Here is a 21,333-nt window from a genome sequence, read left to right as displayed (position 1 = left end):
TGCGGTTGAACATGTTATGTGTTTCACGTTGCCGGGAGTGAACATTGTCCTGGTCCAATCACAATGACACAACAGCCTAAGAAAGCTCAACAACAACTCTACTTCCTCAAGAGGCTAAAGACATTTTGCATTTCTCCTTAAAACCTCATGAAATTTTATTGACGCACCATTGAAAGTGTCCTATGTGGATGCATCACAGTTTGCTGTGGCAGTTGCTCTGCCCATGGCTGCAAGAAGTCACAGAGATGTGGACACACCCCAGCACATCACAGAAACCAGCCGCCCTCCATGGACTTTGTCTACATTTCTCGTTACCTCAGTAAATCAGCCAACATAATCAAAGATCCCACCAACCCTTTTCTCTTTCCTCACCCCCCCCCCCCCAATTAAGCAGTGGATACAAAAGTTTGAAAATGCATACCAGTACACACTTCTATAAGGCTATTGAATGTTTTCCTAGTCTGATAAGATGGACTCTTAACCTCACAATATACTTTGCTGTGATCTTCCACCTTACTATCCTACCTGCAGTTCAATTTCTCTATCATTCTGCTCTCTGTGATTATGTAATCTTGTACTACCTTAATGCACCATTGTAATGAACTGATCTGTATGGACAGTATGCGGGCCAAATTTTTTTACTGTACCTCCGTAATTGTTGAGTGAATGAAGTTATCGGAGAAAATTACTGGTAGATACAAAGCAACTTCTTTATTCAACTAAACAAGGTACAACAGGCATCATATGGAGATGCTTTCGGTCGAAAGTCCACTGGCCGAACGTAGGGCTTAATATTTTATGAGCCAAACATCAAAGGACAATTCCATATTCACAGCGTATGCAGAATGCTTTCTTTAAAACTACATACAACCTTCATACCTCTTGATTTGCATCCATACCACAGACATCCAAATGGGTTTTAATCAGCATCAAACAGTACTTATAACAATAAAAAGCACATGACAATTTACTAATTTAAAACATTGTGACTTGGTTGCTGATTTTTGGAAACTGACAATCAGTAGGTGGGGTAAACAATGTATACCTGTCTGGACATGCCCCTCTGCTGACTGCTCCTGTGGCTCCTTCCACAGACCCCTATATAAAGGCAATTGGGGCACTGCTCCTCCCTCAGTCTCAGAGATGCCATGCTACCTTTTGCCGCTAATAAAAGCCTATTGTTCACCTCCCGTCTCCGAGAGTTATTGATGGTGCATCGGTAGGCAATAAATATTTGTTGAAGTAAGAGAAGTGAAGAAGGGTTTGAGTTTCTTGTTGATTTGTGATGTGTGAGTGGAAAACCAAAGATATCAGATAGCTCCCCAAGGTTAAAGAAGCTCTTCTTGGGCTTCTAGTCAAGTACAGGTATCGACTGTAATCAACATTTTGATGATAAACACTGTCACCTTCTTCAGGGATGATGTCTGGACATGTCCAGACTGATGGTATTTATACGCCTGTATTCCATCCATCCTGAATGGTTAATCCTCATCCGATCAGGTTTCTGCTCTCCCACCTTGTTTACAATCTAATTCCAGATCTTAGAGTGCCACCTTTGTCTTTATTAACATTCTTTTCTGAGGTTTTATTTCAAAAGCTTCCTACACCAGCTAATCCCAAAAGCCATTGGCATGACACAATAGTTTTGTGCTGTCAAAGTCAATCCTATGGCCATTGTGAATGCAGTGTTCTGCTACCGTCAGTTTCTCCGGGTAGCCCAAACGGATACACATCCTGTGCTTCTTGATGCTGGGAACATACACCAAGTCAGACTACATCTGTGGAGATGGAGATGAGCTAACAGTTTTCCAGTGAATGATCTTTCAATGACAGGATCCGAGGACTTATCTCTCAAGAAACTACATCAAGAATTTGTAAATTGGTGGATTTCAGACTTTGAGTTCTCCTGAAAGTTAATCAACCTGATATGTTAATTCTGTTTTCTCTCTATAAAGTCATTATCATAGTCAGTACACCCATCTACAATCCACTCATTGTTTTTAGTACCCGCCATACACCTCTCATCCATGTAACTGTCCAAGTTTTTCTTAAATGTTAAAAGTGAGCCCGCATTTACCACTTCATCTGGCAGCTCATTCCACACTCCCACCACTCTCTGTGTGAAGAAGACCCCCCCCCAAAGTTCCCTTTAAACTTTTCCCCCTTCACCCTTAAACAATGTCCTCTGTTTTTTTATTCTCCCCTAGCCTCAGTGGAAAAAGCCTGCTTGCATTCACTCTATCTATACCCATCATAATTTTATATACCTCTATCAAGTCTCCGCTCATTCTTTTAAGTTCCAGGGAATAAAGTCCTAACCTATTCAACCTTCCTCTGTAACTCGGTTTCTCTAATCCCAGCCGTTACGATTCTTTTACATGAAGAATGATATTTCCTGAATGAAATTTAATATTTTCAGATAGATTATTGTCCATTCTGCTTGTTTGTAGTTAACAAATTTAGCTGTTATATTTGATTCAAATTTTGTTTCATTTCTTATGTCTCACTTTGCAAAACAGAAATCTGTTCATGATAATGGAATGTTGCCCTTCGTTTTTGTTATCACTGCAGTTCAGTTCATAATTTCTCACACTCTAATGCCTTCCAATTAATTTAATTATATGGTGTAGATAACTAAACATGGGTAAAAATTCCAAAGAAAACCCATTTCCTGAAAGTAATTCCACTCATCAGTTATTCCACCGGAGATGTATACCATTCAGCTCCAATTAATTCTGATGTACAGATATTTCCAGGGATACCAGATAATAGTTCCTGGGATAAAAATCAATTGCATTTCTACAGCATCATAAATTTCTTCAATATAGCCAATGAATTTGTTTTGACATGTAATTGTTCATTATGTACAAAATATGCAGTTAACGAATAGAGCTGTGTTTATCAGCATTATTTAAAGGAAAGTATGCCATCCTTGAGAGAAATGTCTTGAGAACTAAAATAGGCAAGCAGGATGTCAGGTAAAATTCCATCAATATACTACAAGTTAAATAAGGAGATGTGTAACTGAATACATCATCAGGAATGATTGACTCCTCGGCAAGAATAAAGTAAGTCATGATAAATTGGATTATGGTTCTTATGCCTGCACAAGGGGCTGCTAGAAGCACAGAATGACCTCAACGGGCATGTGAAGTACAATTATTGCTGGAGTGTCATTGCATGAATATATATTTTCAGTAAACCTCTGGCCTCGGGTTGCCCTTCACTCCAGCTTCAATGCAAGAGGAGAACATATGCCTCTGAGCCGTCTGCTGACAAACCAAACCCCAGAAACCTCATTGGTTTACCCAATGACATGCATCTCACTGGAGGGACTTCCATTTTGGTAGCAGTTGGGAAGTTGGAATGCATCTGTGATTGAACACTGATCATTGTCCGAAGTATTTTCCTACACCATGCAACTTTAAAGGCCAAGTTGCCCTGAATTTCAATTCAACTGAATACTCACACAATGCTGGGTCAGTATGCTCTGAAGTTCATGTTTCTTGCATAACTTGCATTAATAACCTGTTTCTGCATGTAATCATGCAGAAAACAGGGCAGAGTGGTGCTGTGACACATGAGCACATAACACATTGCAGCTTGTATGCCAAAGGGTTCCCCTGCAGAATCAAATGGAAAAAGATTTTGGTCCCCATTCTGCAGTGACGAACATTTAGATAATTAACAATGTAGCTTACCTAATGTGCTGAGAACCTTCATCAGGATTGAGAAAGAAAAGGCAAGGTGGTGGGGAAGGGAAGGAAAACAAGCTCGAAGATGAAGCCAGGTGGATAGGGGAAGGGGAATGAAGGTGATAGGTGGAAAAGAGAAAGGGCCTTCCTTTCTCCCATGATCTACTCTCCTCTCCTATCAGATTCCTTCTTCTCCAGCCCTTTGACTTTTCCACCTATGACCTTCCAGCTTCTTACTTCATTCCCCCTCCTCCACCCACTTGGCTTCACCTATCACTTTCTAGCATGTCCGCCTTTCCATCCCCCCCACCCCCTTCCTTTCCAGTCCTGATGAAGGGTCTCAGCCTGAAACACCAACTGTTTATTCATTTCCATAGATGCTGCCTGACCTGATGAGTTCCTGCAGCACTTTGTGTGAGTTGCTCTGGATTTCCAGCATCTGCAGGGTCCGTGTTTACATGATGTGTTAATGTCCTCGATCAGTGCTTGAACACACAGCCTTATAACTGGAGAGCCATATAGCGTTTAGTCTTCATTCACTCATCTATATGAGCACTAATAAACATCAAACCTGATCTAACTACATATTAATCCACTGTATTTAACAGCTTTTGTTGGGAACTGTTTCAATAGCTGCAGCTCAGTCATGTGCAAACTTATCTAGTCTCTTGGTCTTGGTAGGAATATGTCAATTTTATACTTGCTTCTGTGAGCTGATTTATGAAACCTGTTCAGTGTTTAGGGCAAAGTAGGATTTTTTTCATTAATTCGCGTCTCTGTGCTGTGATGCAGCTGACAATATGGTGAGTCATTTTGTGATTTTAAAGATAAAATGTTAGGCGGAACTGACAGTAACCATACATAATGGAAAACAAGTTAGTGGATGAAGTGTTCCAGAACTAGAATATTTTCTTCCCTATTTAACAGATATTCTTTTAAAGAAACATGAACTATTTTAAACAGAGGACATAACTTCTTTTCTTCTCCTTCCCCAAACAGTTAACTATTTCTGTCATTTGTTTAGACAGTGGTTTATTTCCTCAAGGATTTTTTTTTTATTAATTTGTATACCTCAAGTTAGAAGAAAGAATTTTCTTTGTTAATGTCACTTAAAGCTGTATTTGCTTGTGTATAATTTCTTCCCTTTACGATTAAGTCCACAGAGATGAGAATGTGGTTTAAGTTATTATTCTTATGTAGTTACATTTACCAAGCTGTAACCTGTGATAGATTGAAGTTATACAATTCTGCATTATCTATGGTGAAGTAAATGGAATTGGGAGCAATATTCCCATTACTGATAATGGTTGGATTCCATTTGTAGGGGCCAATATGTTTGACATCATCTTCAGCCAAAGGTGTTGAATGGACAGTCTATTTTAATCTCTTGAGATTACCATCATCATTAGTACTAATCTTCAGCCTATTGATTCACTTCACATAGTATGCATTAGGTGCTATATTAGGCCATCCAATCTTAGACACTATTCCATGACAAGCTGTGTCTCCATCCAAGGAATTCCAGTATGGATTCAGTGCTGCCATCTATGCTACAATGAGAAAAATTGCCCATGTATATTCTGTCCACAAAAGAAACATAAATCCAAAGTAATTAACTGTCACATAAATATATCTTCTGTTACAATGCTGTAGTATACCCTATCTACAAGAACTCTTTCGATTTCTCACAAGCCACTTTTCAAAAAGACCAAACATTGACGATGAAGTCCTCAACACCATCAATGCAGTAGCTAACACATTCTTCAGTGGCTAGAAGTGGAAAGTGTTTGAAGATAAAATTATAGACTTTGTGCCAAGCTTGTGGCCTACTGAGCACCAGTGATCCCCAGCCTCTGTATGGTTTGGGGACGTGAAAATAATAGTAGTTACCTCAAATCAATTTTGAAATGCTACAACCATTGCTGCTCTCTAAAAAATCCTTTAAGTTCCCAGCACTGACTCAAAGACATCACCAGCCACATTATACAGTCCTTATCATCTATACATCTGAAATCAGAATTCTGGAATAAGTTGTCCATTCAAAACTTTTCAGTGGCAAACATTCTCCAGCAGCTCAAAGAATATCCTTCAAGAAATGTTCATAAAACTTGCAGATTAGAGATCTCTGATCCAAGACAGCCCAAGATGGAGCAGAAACATCTAAGATGGTACCTCAGGTTCTTCTGATGAGCATGGGGAAATCCAGCACAAACTGGAAAAGGTACTCAGCAGCTTAAAACACCCACATTTACCTGTTCCATCTGTATTAGAGTCATTTGATGCTGATAGGGCTTAACTGTCCCTCAGGGCCCACCGAACTCTTATGAGCAAATCATTCTTGATCTAGAGTGGCCTTCAAAAAAATTAATCCATAACATATACATTAGTTATTATATTTTATTATCAGACAGTCTGAGGTATAACCGTTAGTGAAACTGATTGAAATGACACAACCACATCCCCTGCTCAGGTCTGTTTAAAATATTGGCTAAATGAGAGAAGATTGCATCATCAATATATTGCAACATTTCCTAGGGAACAGGTGGAATATAAATTGATGTGTCTCAGGAACAATGTTTAGAGTCTGCCAGCATCCTTTATTGCAGTCTAATAGGCAGCATTAAAACTCCTCCCTTGAACACTGGACTTTCAATAATAGAAATGACTGTCTCCAAACTGAAATTTGGTCACAATTTACAAATTCCACCCAAGAGTTCAGATCTTTTTCAACTGGTCAAGTAAGATACTGTGGTCTTTAAATAAGAAGGCAATCATTATGGTAGTGATAGAACTATTTTCTTCCTAATCAAATGGAAGAAAATGTTTGAAACATTTACTATATCAACATCATTAAGCAGGGAAGTAATGGTATTAATGTTTCATGTCGATGAGTCTTTGACCAGACAGCACTTGGAAAATTGTGCGAAGCTTATGTTATAAGAATAGACTGGATAGGCTGAGGTGGGGTGTGATCTAACAGTGCTGTATAAAACCACGAGGGTCTCAAAAAGCATGAAAGATATGTTACAAATACTACTAGCAGCCAGTAAGAAAGCGATTACCAGGAAATGGCTAAGCAAAGAGTCTCCTACAGTCCTGAAATGGATAGAAATAGTTCAAAAAATTTGTTATGAAATGATTGACATTTCTCTGTGAGACATGCCACTAAAAAAAAATTGAAAGATACTTGGAAAATTGGACATTTTATTTGAACCTGAAATGAATTCTTCACCGTACATTTATCACAAATACCTGAAACTGGCTCCTGTGGACCAGAGCTTCCTCTTCTCCCCACCCCACCGCCCCAGTTAGTAGTCCTGGCCATATTTCCCTTAATGTTTTTGCTTTGTTTCTATTACTTACATACTGTATGTTGCTGGACTATGGCTGAGTCAGCAGGGCACAAAGTCTCTGGCTTCATACTGAGTGACATTTGCCTTAATGGGACAGGTCAGACAAGAAACTTGCAAAGAATCCATTCTTTCCACTTCAAAGGTTTCAAAGATACATTTAATGTCAGAGAAATGTATACAATATACATTCTGAAATACTTTTTTTTCGCAAACATCCATGAAAACAGAGGAGTGCCCCAAAGAATGAATGACAGTTAAATGTTAGAACCCCAAAGTCCCTCCCAGCTCCCCCTCCCACTCATAAGCAGAAGCAAGGCAACAATCCCCCCCTCCCCACCAGCAAAAAAAAAGCATCGGCACCCGCCTCCGAGCACTCAAGCATGCAGCAAAGCATCAGCAAAGACACAGACTTGCAGTTACCCCAAAGACTACTCATTCACCCAGTGTTTGACATACCACAGGCTCTCTCTCCCCCTAATAGGGGAGAAAGAGATGTCCCCATTTCACAACGAGAGGGGAGACTTAACAAACAACTCTGTGATTTACGATGTTAAAAGTCCGTTGCATCGCTTTTTCTGAGCTTTGTGTCCAAAGAACTCGGGTCTCTGGACACACAGCCAGTAGCCAGCTTGCTGCTTTTGATCTTCCGTGTCCTCCCACGACACACTGAATCCCCGCAGAGGCACTAACCTTCGGTCCACCTGTCTCCAGAGCCATGAAATCCCAAAACTCCAAAGGCAAACTAATCTCTTAGGCTGAATCCTTGGCATATCGAATAATGGCCAGTCGTGAAACCCAGAGAGAAAGGGAGAATAACACTCTGCCTGTGTAAATCCTCACAGGATTTGGCAATGTTGTGATCTCTGTCTCAGAGGCCAACATCAGAATGTCCTTCAAGGTTCAAGCTGAATTTTATTATGAGAGTTCATATATGTCACCACATACAACCCTGGGATTCTTTTCCCTCTGGGCATACTCAGCAAATCTATAGAATAGTAACTTTATAAGGATCAATGGAAGATCAAGTAGAGCAAAGAAGACAACAAACTATGCAATTGTAAATATAAATACATAGCAATAACAAATGAGAACATGAAATAACAAGGTGTAGAGTCCTTAAAGTGAGATCATTGGTTGTGGGAATATCACAATAGATGAGTGTAATTATCCCCTTTTGTTCAAGAGCCTGATGGTTGAAGGGTAGTAACTGTTCTTGAACTTGGTGGAGTGAGTTCTGAAGCTCTCGTATCTTCTACCTGATTTCAGCAGTGAGAAAAGGGTGGTGAGGATCTTTTGATGGATGTTGTTTTCCTATGACAGCATTTCATGTAGATATGCTCAAGATATGCTTTACCTGTGATGTAATGGGCTGAACCAATTTCATTCAAAGGCATTGGTGTTCCCATACCAGACTCTCCACTACACATCTACTAGAAGTTTGTCAAAGTTTTTGATGTCATGCTGAATCTCCACAGATTCCTAAGGAAGTAGAGGTGCTGTTGTGCTTTCTTTGCAATTACATTTATATAATTGGTTCAGGACAGGTCCTCTGAGATAATAACACCCAGGAATTTAAAGTTAGTGACCCTCTTCTCCTCCAATCCTCTGATGAGAATTGGCTCATTCACCTTTGGTTTCCCTCTGCTGAAGTCTACAATCAGAAGATTCAAGAGGGTGAAGAGATCAAGCCCTGATGGTTTAACTGGCAGGGTACCAAGCTCTATGTCAGCAAACTGGCTGGAGTATTCAAGGACATCTTTGGCTTCATATTGTTGCAGGCAGAGGTTTCCTCCTGTTTCACAAGGGCAGCTATCGAATCAGTGCCCAAGAAGGGTAGGGTGAGCTGTTTCAATGACCATTAACTGATAGAACTCCAATCTGCAGTGAAGAAGTTCTTCGAGAGGTTGGTCAAAACTACAATTAACTCTTGATGAGCAAGGACCTAGTCCTTCTGCAGTTTGCCTACCTGTGGTGGCGCAGGGCTATAGAGGGCACAATCTCACTTTTTCTCTACTTGAAACTAGAACACCTAGAAAAATAAAACATGTTTTGTTGCTATTTATCAATTACAGCTAATCTGTATCTCCCTCTGCGGCTGGATCCTCAACTTCCTCATTAGGGTATCACAGTCAGTGCATGTCAGTGCTAACGTCTCCTCGTCACTGACAACTAATAAGGTGCACCTCATGGGTGCACATTTAACCCACTGCTCTACTGTTTCTATACTCATTACTGCGTGACTAGGCACAGCTCAAATGCCATCTATAAAATCACTGATGCCAACAGTGTTGTTGGTATATCATAGATAACAATGAGGAGACATATGAAAATGAGATAACAAACAAGAGGAAATCTGCAGACGCTGGAAATCTGAGCAACATACACAAAATGCTGGAAGAACTCAGCAGGTCAGGCAGCATCTATAGAAAAAAGTATAGTTGACATTTTGGGCTGAAGCCCCTTGGAAGGACTCCAATTCTGCTGGAGAGTTTCGGCGAAACATCGACTCTACTCTTTTCCATAGATGCTGCCTGACCTGCTGAGTTCCTCCAGCATTTTGTGTGTGTCGAAGATGAGATGGATGGGTTGGTTGAGTGGTGTTGCAATAATAACTTGGCACTCAACATCAACAAGTCCAAGGACTTAATTGTGGACTTCAGGAAGAGGAAGTCGAAAGAACGCAGACCAATCCTTGTTTGAGGGGTCAGCGGTGGAAAAGATGAGCAACTTCAAGTTGCTGGGCATCATCATCATCATCTCAGAATATCTATTCACGGCCAACACACTGATGTAATCACAAAGAAAGACCATCAGCATCTCTATTTCATTAAGAACTTGAAGAGTTGTTGGTATGTTATCAAAGACTCTTGCAAATTTCTACATATGTGCAGTGGAGAACATTCCTATTGGTTGCATCACAGCCTGGTATGGAGCCAATGTACAGGGTTGCAAGGGACAGCAGGGGATTGAGTCAATCATTCTCATCAAGGACTCCATCAATAGATAGTGCCTCAAGAAGACGCCATCCATCATTTAAAAACTCTCAGCTTCTGGGGCATGGCCTCTTCACATGACTGCCATCAGGGAGGAGGTGCAAAACCCTGAAGGCCCACACTCAATCTTTTAGGACCAGTTTATTCCACTTTGCATCCACAAGCACTACCTTGTTATTTGACTTCTGCGCTATTTATTTATTTCAGAATCTACCATAATTGTTATGTTTTGCACCAAACAGCTACTGCAAAGCAAAACAATTCATAAGATACATAAGTAATAATAAACCTGATTGATTTTGTTAGGTAACTTTACAGCAGCAAGATAAAAGCTTTTGGTGCATTTGCTGGTATGTACTATCAGGCTTTTCTCACTAATGCCATTTGGGAGTGGGCAGAGGGGAGAATGCCCAGGTAAGGGAGGTCTTCGATTAAGAGTGAACATCAGAAATAGCCAGCCCTGATCTAACCATGTAGATACCATGGCAAAGTAGGCCCTCCTGGGCCTCTATTTCCTCAGGAAGCTAAATAAATTTGGCAGATCCTGTGACTACTCACTGTCCTGAGCCAAGGGGCCTTTCTATTTTGCCAAGCTTAGCTTTCTAAACACTAGCAGCTGACACTTCTAAAGATTAAGGTGTTGTTTTTCAGTAAATTAAACTTCCAACCAATACTTGTTGTTCAGTTTCTGGTTGTAAGTGGGAGCAAATCTTCATTTCATAATGTAAATGGCAATCAGTATCAGTTTGAAGTTAAAAAGACAGCTTTGCAAGCGATAACTGTTCATAGAGCCACAGACTTGTTGGCCCATAGTACCTGGTCTAACTGCTCAAGAGACACATTGTAAGACACTGAGTTATTTAATTTGGCTTGTTTCAAACTAGACAGTGTTGGCTAAGTTATTTAGTTCAAGAAGGCTTGCAGACCAGATTGATATTATCACTTAGCATATCAATTAGCTGATGTATTAATAGTGTGTACTCAGGGAGTCAGCTTTACAGCAGTATTTGTAGTTGTCTGGTAACTCTGTCTTCAGAAACTTTTAGACCACTTGTGTTGAAAGGTATCTGGACAAATATCACATGTATGTGAAGTTACCCAAGTGGCAAAGGAACAGTTTAAATGTAGAAAGTAGTGCAGGCTTAATTGGAATAGCCCAGAAACATAAAAAAGAATGACAGAAACACAGCGTGAATTGGATACCTCTGCTTTTGATTTCTGTGATGGATGATTGGTTCGTCTGCAGCTCATGGGTATGTCTTTTTAGCTTATAGAAACTGTACCTGTGTTTTGAAGATCATTTGTTTTTGAATAATTGTTTGTAATTGGAAGTCTTTCTATGAGATAGAAATCCTCTGAGTTTTAAATATGTTTCAAGAATATTGTTTGGTTTTCAGTTTATCATTGAAAATACATGAACTGTGCTTCAACAACTTTGTTAGGTTTAAGGATCTCCATATTAGGAAAGGGCGACCCACCGCTTATATAGAGTGTGTTGGCAGTTAAACATGCCATATAGGATAAACAAGGACATAACCTAGTCTTTAAGGATTGGGTAGTTAGGGTATAACCTCCCTTTAGTGACAGTACCGTAATTATCTATATCGGATAGGGCTTAAGGGCTTCGTTTGATTTTAAAACTTGCTGGTCAACTAAACCAATGCCATCATAGTCCGGGTTGACTCTTAACAATTTTTATCATTGCACCACAGAAAGCAACTATCTGAATGCTTTACAGCTATGTATGGCAACTGTTCTGCCTGTGACTGCAAGAAACTGCAAAGGGTCATGGATGCAGCTCAGCAAATCATACTCCCTTCACTGGCTCTGAACGGTCCTTAATATTTCCCTTCACTCCCTTCATTGACTCTGAACGGTCCTTAATATTTCACAGTATAAAGCTCTGAATGGAGAACATAGATGTGATATGCAATGAGGTAAGCTGTCATGTAACAGAATATTAAAATACAAAATATTAAACATTCCATCGCTGGCTGGTGGCACAGTGACATCAGCGCCAGACTCCGGAGTGAAGGTTCCCGTTTGAATCCAGTTGGGCCACTCCCGGACACGCTTTCCATCTGTGCCGAGCTCGCAAATCGGCCTTGTAAAAAAAAAACACTGCGCTGTGAGGAGGACGTGGGGGACCACTCACAAAATCTTTCCTCCAAGACAACCACTTGAAAAAAATAAGTGGTCACCAAGGCTCTAGCAGAGTATGGCACACAAAAAAACATTCCATCAAGCTGTAAAAGGTTATTACTGCTAGATAATTTGAAAGATATCTGAAAACAATATAAATAATGATGGAATTTTATCAGTACATTCTTCCAGTGATCAATGTCTGAGGTGAGCTGTTAGGCTCTCTATTTGCAGTGATCTACTGGTAAAATACAATCAGTGGCCACTTTATTAGGTACACCTGTGCACCTGCTCATTAATGCAAATATCTAATCAGCCAATCATGTTGCAGGAAATCAATGCATAAAAGCATGCAAACAGACCCAAGAAGTTCATTTGTTGCTTGGAGCAAACATCAGAAATGTGATGTAAGTGCCTTTGACTGTGGAATGATTGTTGGTGCCAGATGGGGTGGTTTGAGTATCTCAGAAACTGCTGATGTCCTGGGATTTTCACACACAGCAGTCTCTCGAATTTACAGAGGATGGTGTGAAAAATAATAAACATGCAATGAGCAGCAGGTCTGTGGGCAAAAACACTTTTTTAATAAGAGAGGTCAGAAGAGAATTGCCAGACTGGTTCAAGTTGACAGGAAGGCAACAGTAACTTATAAAAAATAACTGTGTGTTACAATTTGGTTTGCAGAGGAGCATCTCTGAATACATAACATGTGAACCTTGAAGTGGATGGGCTATGGTAGCTGAGGACCATGAATACTTAGTAGCTACTTTATTGGGTCTAGGAAGTAGCTAAAAGATGACCACGAAGTGTATAGTTGTGATTGGATAAGAACAATCATATATTACAGCAAGCATAGCCCTTACTAATTTATCAATTAAAAGTATTTTGAACAGTTTCTGGGATCCAGATGATAAGACAATTTATTTCAATAAGCTGACTGTGGCAATTCTCTAAATTGAGAAGCAAAACCTTGCATTGAGAAAAGGCACAGCTAGAAAACCAGGCAAACAAAGCAAGAGGAATGCATTCAAATGCAAAATATTTAATTAATTATGGGCCAGCTGAATTCAGTGGCATTGAAAATATTGTCATGGTTAAGTGTGATGTTAACTGAAGTAGTATTCACAATCAAGACATTAACACCAAAATTGCTAGAAGTACTCAGCAGATGAGTTAAATAGATCTCTAAATAATCGAACCAGAAATTGGAGATGTACAGGGTAATTCATCATTCGAAAATCCCAGTCTGTTCGTATTCATCTATTTACATTACCTATTCCTTTGACGCTGTTTATAATTTAACTGTAGCCTTTGTGCCTTCAGGTTTCACAAAGACAGTTTCAATTGCGAATGGATGCATAAGGGGCAGCTAGATTAAAAAAATGTAAGGAGGTAGATGCAGATATTAAAAGACATAAATTGTAGTGACATAATAGTTCAGAGTTCATTATTTCCAATTTAGATCACATTCTAGCTTCTGTTCATAGGCCTATACCTGTTATATATTAACATACCGATGTGCAAATTAATGAATGTAAGAAGGTGACTATTTCAACAATGTTTTTCATGTTGGGATAAGCTTACCACAGTTGAGTTCATAATATACAGTGTTCACTGTGTATTCTGTACAGTGCATAATGATGCTACACATCTATTTAACTGTGTGCAGGGAAGATAGTCTCACTCTCTGGATTTACGTCAGATTCTTCCAATGAATTTGACTGAAATATTCACATATTTCCCCACAGCTCTTTTCCACTTACTATTTATTTGCTTTTCCTTCTAATCCATGCATGAGTAAGTGGATTCTGATTGGTTGCTTGGGGGATTCTGAAATGCATGGCAATTTAAAAAATCCTTTTTAAAACTAAGAGCACACGAAGCTTCATAATGTAAAAAAGCAATGGAATTTTATGAACTTCTAGACATCACATCTGCTTCAGTAAATATGATTGATTATTGACAATGTGCAATTAACATTGCAAATAAGTTAAGAAATCTGGCCACAACTTTCCTCCTTGTGTTGCTGTGAAGAAATACTTCATGCTTCCAGGATAATGTCTAGAAATACTGTATATAAGCATCGGGTTCTATTGATTAATAGATCAGCAAAACAGCTGACCCATTTTAACATGCATTTTACTCATTCCAAACCTAATTAGCTTGTCATAAAAGTGAGAAAGTTTGCAGATGCTGGAAATCTAAAACCATGCACACAAAATGCTGGAGGAACTCAGCAGGTCAGGCAGCATCTATGGAAAAAAATAGTCGACATTTCGGGCTGAGACCCTTTATCAGGACTGGGAAGGAAGGGGGAAGATGACAATATAAAAGGAGGGGAAGGAGGCTAGCTGGAAGGTGATAGGTAAAGCCAGGGGGGTGGGAAAGGTTAAGGGCCAGAGAAGAAGGAATTTGATAGGACAGGAGGGTAGACCATAGGAGAAAGGGAAGGAGGATGAGACCCGGGGGGAGGTAAGAGGCAAATGAGGAAAAGTAAAAGGTCAGAGTGGAGAATAGAGGAGGTGAGGGGGGTAGAATTAGTTTACCAGAAGGACAAATCAATATTCATGTCATCATGTTGGAGCTACCCAGACAGAACACAAGGTGTTGCTCCTCCACCCTGAGAGTGGCCTCATTTTGGCATAAGAGGAGGCCGTGGCCTGACATCTCGGAATAGCAAACAGAATTGGAATTAAAATATTTGGCCACTGGGAAGTACTGCTTATAGAATCAAAGAATCATAGAAATATTCAGCACATTATAGGCCCTTCAGGCCACAATGTTGTGCCAGCCATGTAGCCTACTCTCGAAAATACCTAGAATTACCCTGCCACTTTGTCCTCCATTTTTCTAAGCTCCACGTACCTATCTAAGAGTCCTTGAAAGATCCTTTTGTATCTGCCTCTACCACTGTTGCTGGTAGTGCATTCCACACATTCATCACTCTCTGAGTAAAAATCTTACCTCTGATATCTCCCTTGTACCTTCTTCCAAGCACCTTAAAACTATGCCCACTCGTGTTAGCCATTTCAGCCCTGGGAATAGGCCTCTGGCTATCCACACGATCAATGCTGTTTATTATCTTGTACACCTCTATCAGGTCACCTCTCATCCTCCATTATTTCAAAGAGAAAAGGCTGAGTTCACACAACCTATTCTCATAAGGCATGCTCCCCAATCCAGGCAAAATCCTTGTAAATCTCCTCTGCACCCTTTCTATGGTATCTAATTACTTCCTGTAGTGAGGTGACCAGAAGTGAACACAGTACTCCAAGTGGGGTCTCACTGAGCTTCAACATTATCTCACAGTTCTTGAACTTAATCCCATGGTTGATGAATGCCAACGCACCACGTGCCTTCTTAACAACACTGTCAACCAGCACAGCAGTTTTGAGTGTCCTATGGACACGGACCCCAAGGTTTCATTGATCCTCCATACTGCCAAGACACTTATCATTGATATTATATTCTGACTTCAAACTTGGTGTACTGAAATGAACCACTTCACACTTACATGTGTTGAACTCCATCTGCCACTTCTCTGCCCAGTTCTGCATCCTACCGATGTCCACTGTAACCTCTGACAACCCTCCAAACTATCCACAACACCCCCAACTCCTGTGTCATCAGCAGACTTACTAACCCACTTTTCTACTTCCTCATCCAGACCATTTATAAAAATCACAAAGAGGAGGGGTCCCAGAACAGATCCCTGTGGAACACCACTGGTCACCGACCTCCATACAGAATACGAAACATCTACAACCACCCTTTGCCTTCTGTGAGCAGGCCAATTCTGGATCCACAATGCAAGGTCCCCTTGGATCCCACGCCTCCTTACTTTCTCAATAAGCCTTGCATGGGGTACCTTATCAAATGCCTTGCTGAAATCCATATACACTGCATCCACTGCTCTACCTTCATCTCAATGTGTTTACTCACATCCTCAAAGAATTCTATCAGGTTCGTAATGCATGACCAGCCCTTGACAAAGCTGTGCTGACTATCCCTAATCAAATTATGTCTCTCCAAATTCTTATAAATCCTGCCTCTCAGGATCTTCTCCAACAACTTGCCCATCACTGAAGTAAGACTCACTGGTCTATAATTTCTTGGGTTATCTTTACTCCCCTTTTTGAACAAGAGAACAACAATCCTCTGGAACTTCTCCTGTCCCTGTTGTTGATGATCATTGCCAGAGGGTTAGCAATCTCCTCCCTTGCTTCCCACATTTGCCTGGGGTACATTTCATCTGGTCCCGGTGACTTTATCTAACTTAATACCTTTCAACAGCTCCAGCACATCCTCTTTCTTCATGTCTATACATTCAAGCATTTCAGTTCACAGTAAGTCATCCCCACAATTGTCAAGGCCCTTTCACTGGTAAATACTGGAGCAAAGATGGTGTGGAGCGGTCCCCAATTTACGACAGGTTTTACCTATGTAGAGGAGGTGCATCAGGAGCACCAGACACAATAGAGGAGCCCAGTAGATTTGCAGGTGAAGTGTTGCCTACCCTGGAAGGGCTGCCTTGGGCCCTGAGTAGAGTTGAAGGAGGAGGTGTAAGTGCAGGTGGACACTTAAGGCTGCTTGCAAGGCTAAGTGCTAGGAGGGAGATTAGTGGGGAGGGATGAATGGACAAGGGAATCGCAGAGGGAGTGATCCCTGTGGGAAGTGAAGGGGGCATGGAGGTAAAGATATGTTTCGTGGTAGGATCCCTTCGGAGAAGATGGTGGAAGCTGCATGGAATAATGTGTTGGATACAGAGGCTGATGGGGTGATAGGAAAGGATAAGAGAAACTATCACTGTTAAGGTGATGGGAAGATGGGGTGAGGGTGAATGTATGGGAAATGGAGGAAATGCAGGCAAGGGCAGCATCAATAGTGGAGAGAGGGAATCCCTTTCTTTTAAGGAGGATGACATCCTGGGAACTGATGCGGCAGAGTCAAAGGAACTAAGGAAAGGAAATAGCACTTTTACAGGCGATAGGGTGGGAAGAGGAATAGTTGAGATTACTGTGGGAATCAGTATGTTTTTAAAAAATGTTGGTTCACAGTTTGTCTCCTTAGATGGAGCCAGAGAGATTGAGAAAGGGGAAAGAGGTGGCAGAGATGGACCAAGTGAATTTCAGAGCAGGGTGGAGGTTGGAGGCAAAATTGATAAAATTGACAAGCTCACATAAGTGCATGAGGCAGCACCAATGCAGTCATCAGTGTAACAGAGGATGAGTTGGGGAGTATAACTGGGGAAGGCCTTGAGCATGGACTGGCCTGCATAGCTAATGGCAAGGCAGACATAGCTGGGGTCAATGCAGGTACCCTTGGCTATCACTCGAGTTTGGAGAAAATGGGAGCTGCTGAAGGAGAAATTGTTTAGGGCAAGGATTAGTTCTGCCAGGTGAGGTTGGTGGTGGTGAATGGGGATCGTTTTCCCAGACATTCACACTCACCCCATCTCCCCATCACCTTAAAGGTGATAGAGTTTCTCTCGTCCTTTCCTACCACACCATCAGCCTCTGCATCCAACACGTTATCCTCTGTGTCTTCCACCTTCTTCTCCAAAGGGATCCTACCACGAAACATATCTTTACCTCCGTGCCGACTTCACTTTCCGCGGAGATCACTCACCCTGCAATTCCCTTGTCCGTTTGTCTCTCCCCAGTAAGCTCTTCCTCTGCTACACCAAAGAAGCAGAGAGCTTTGAGGCCTTTTTGATGGGGGCTAGAAGTGTATAGGGACTGATCATCCATGGTGAAAATGAGGCGGTCAGGGAATTGAAAGTTACAGAGGATATCAAGGGCATGAGAAGTGCCACAGATGTAGATGGGAAGGGAACGAACCAAGATGGATGGAATAGAATTGAGATAGAGAAAACGAGTTCAGTGGGACAGGAGCAGGCAGAGGCAATAGGCCTACCTGGTCAGTCTGGTTTGTGGATCTTGGGTAAGAGGTAGAAGCGAGCAGTGTGGGATAAGGGAGCTATGAGATTGGTGGCAGTGGATGGGAGTGCTCCAAAATGGATATGGTCATTGCTGGTGTCAGAGGCAGTTTTCTGATGGGCTGGAGTGGGGTTCTCTTTAGAGGGTAAATATGAAGAGGTGTCTGAGAGTTTCTGTCTGGCCACAGCAAGTCAGAGGTCAGTGTGCCACACTACAATAGTCCCCCCTTTGTCTGCAGTTTTGATGGTAAGGTTGGGATTGGTGCCGAGAGAGTAGAAGGCTCTGTGTTTGGAAGGGGTAAGGTTGGAGGAGGAGAGAGGAGTGCTGAAGTTGAGATGGTTGATGTCTCATCAGTAATTCAAGGTGAAAAGATCCAGAGCACGCAGGGAACCAGAGCGGGTTGTCCAAGAAGAGGAAGGGGGTTGGAGATTGGCAAAGGATTCATCAGCACAGGGTGTGGAATCCTTACCAAATGAGTGGCTTGAAGATAGGGTTGACAGAAGAAGAGCCCGACATTGTGTTAGGTGCAGAACTCACTGAGGTGCAGATGAAGGGGGACAAAGGTGAGGCCTTTACTGAGGACCAAATATTCTGCTTCAGAGAGGGGAAGGTAGAGGGAATGCTGAATGCACGACAAGGATTAGAGCTGGAGTCAGAGAGGGGGAGAGAGTTGGTGGTACCAGAGGACAGAGGAGGGTTGAGGTGCTCAGAGAAGGTTTGCTGGGAAGAAGGTGGAGGTTCCAAGGACCCTAGAGCTGACAGTGGGACCTAAGAGACAAGGGATCGCAAAGTGGTGATGTGGGAAAGGGAGACTGGGGGTCCGGTGGCAGTAAAGTCTTGGCCTGAAAGTGCTAGTAGTTATGGTCCAGACAGGAGTTGAGGCTAGAGGCCATGCAATTAGCTGCCTGAAGGTGCCCAGGGCTGTGGGAGGTGGTGGAATCCAGGTTCTGGATCTGCTCTAGATCATTGGAACCAGTGTAAATGGTTTGTTGTGTTTTCTGCCTCTGAAGCAGGTAGTTGCCTCAGAAATGTTTCACCCATCAAAGGCACAGAAATAATTGAACCTGCACTTATTAGCTGTACACATAATGAAATCACAGTCTGAAGCTGGATAGCTAGGTATGCTTAATTAACTTTCAAGTGATCATTTGGTCAGATAGAATAGGTATTACAGAGAAGCATCCAAAGCATCAATCCAAATCACTAAAAGCCCGAGATTAAGTTAACATAGCATTTTGAGAAAAAGCTTTCACAAACTAAATTATCCAAAATAGAAAGCATTAGCAAATATCTCCAGGTGAAATCATGCCAGTTATGACAGCATAACAATTAACATAGATAGTACAGCCCCGGCAGCCTGGATTCAATTCCACCATCGTCTGTAAGGAGTCTGTACATTCTCCCTGCAACCATGTGGATTTCCTCCAGGTGCTCCAGATTCCTCCCACTTCCCAAAGACGTGGAGGTCTGTAGGTTAACTTGCCACATGAGTGGCACTGGCCAGATGGGCCGGAACTGCCTGGAACCGTGCTGTACCTCAAAATCAAAAATATAATTGTCAACTGTGACTGGGATGTTGAGATCATAGTCCACATTAGCTTCCCTGGCTTCGGATACATTTCTCATGTCATCACTTAACACATATTTCTGCCTGTGCCAAAGCCAGGCACACGACCAGCATCATGGAACAATTCCAAAAGACTAGGAAGAACGTAATGAGACGTGGATAGTCCATTTCTGCAGGCAATAGAGGAGTAGTTAGATGCTTTATTCATTGCTAGCTGAGGTAGGAGAGGAAGCAGCAATATGGTGGGTGTAGGACAGGCTATCAAACTAATTTGCTGGGTGTGAGATGAATCACAACTCTTGAACAAATTTCTGAAACTTTACTCTCTTAGGTTGAGTGGATGGATCAATGGCTGGAACTGAGAGTTTCTGCAAAAATTTGGATTCTACAGTTTCTATTGCAGTCTTCTAAAAATGAGTTCAGATGGCCATTCCTGTAGCTTGTCATTTCTTCCAATCAAGTTCCAACACTCCCTAAGTAAATTACATCAAGGCAGTCCTTAAAGAGAACTATAAAAATACAAGTCATTGCGTAAATATACATTCTGGACATTGTCTGGCAGCTGGATTAGGAGTACAAACTCCAGAAAGTCTGCAGGTGCTGTAAATCCAAAGCAACTCTCACACACAAAATGATAGAGTAATTCAGCAGGTCAGGTAGCATCTATAGGAAGTAATAAAGAGTTGATGTTTTATGCAGAGACCCTTCAGGGCTGAGAAAGAAGGGGGAAGATGCTAGAATAAAATGGTGAGGGAGGGGAAAGAGGCTAGTTAGAAGGTGATAGATGAAACCAGGTGGGTGAGAAAGGTGAAGGGCTGGAGAAGGAAGAATCTGATAGGAGTAGACCATTAGGAGAAAGGAAAGGAGAGAACCCGGGGGAAGTAACAGGCATGAGAGAAGAGGTAAAATGTCTGAGTGGGGAATAGAAGAAGGGGGGAAAATTAGTTTACCAGAAGGAGAAATCGATATTCATGCAGGTTGGAGGGTACCCAGACAGAATGTGTGGCCTCATTTTTGCACATTCCTCTTGACTATTCTGTTTTAAAGCAATAATGTAGTTTTGGTGCTGAAGTAGATATCATTTGTCAGTTTATTAATGGCACTGGTTCCATAAGTGAAATGCTAAGATTTTGTTAGAATAAAACCTGCATGAATATCAATTTCTTCTGGTAAACTTTTATTTATATATATATATATAAAAGTAGAACTATATAGCAGTAGAACTCATGCTCATGCTGAAGGCTAGGGACTAAGAACAATCCAGTCCAGTCGAGGTCAGGAAGGACGTTGATAAATATTTTCATTTAATTGTTTTTCTACTTTCTAATGCTAGGTGGAATTTGAAATGTAGCAGGTTCTGTTGGAGATTTCGTGAGCTTCTCTGCAGTAGAGGAAAAAACCCACATATTGAATGATAAAGTGCATTTCATTATTCAGTTAGTGCTGGGACTGGCCTGAAAGGATGCTGTTATCAGCCCTCAGCCTGAGGTCAGGTCTGTGGAGGATGCACTTGACCAATCGTTAATTGCTTCCTCAGAACTCTGAACTGGTTGTGATAATGTGTGCAAACAGCTACTCAGCAGCTGCCTGAGTCCCCCTTGGACTGATACCTTTAAGGGATTTAATTTTAATATGAGAAACCCA

The 21,333-nt window shown here is 41.4% G+C and overlaps 1 protein-coding gene across 3 annotated transcripts in view; it reads left to right on the top strand.

The window, feature by feature from the left end:
* The window catches only part of LOC132405510 (testican-1-like), a 486,455-nt gene that overhangs the window by 207,141 nt on the left and 257,981 nt on the right, over positions 1–21,333 (top strand). The window lies entirely within an intron of this gene.

Source organism: Hypanus sabinus, chromosome 15, assembly GCF_030144855.1.
Source record: "Hypanus sabinus isolate sHypSab1 chromosome 15, sHypSab1.hap1, whole genome shotgun sequence".
In the NCBI taxonomy this organism is placed as follows: Eukaryota; Metazoa; Chordata; class Chondrichthyes; order Myliobatiformes; family Dasyatidae; genus Hypanus; species Hypanus sabinus.
The sequence above is the reverse complement of the archived record's forward strand: the minus strand, read 5'-3'. Positions and strand labels throughout refer to the sequence as shown.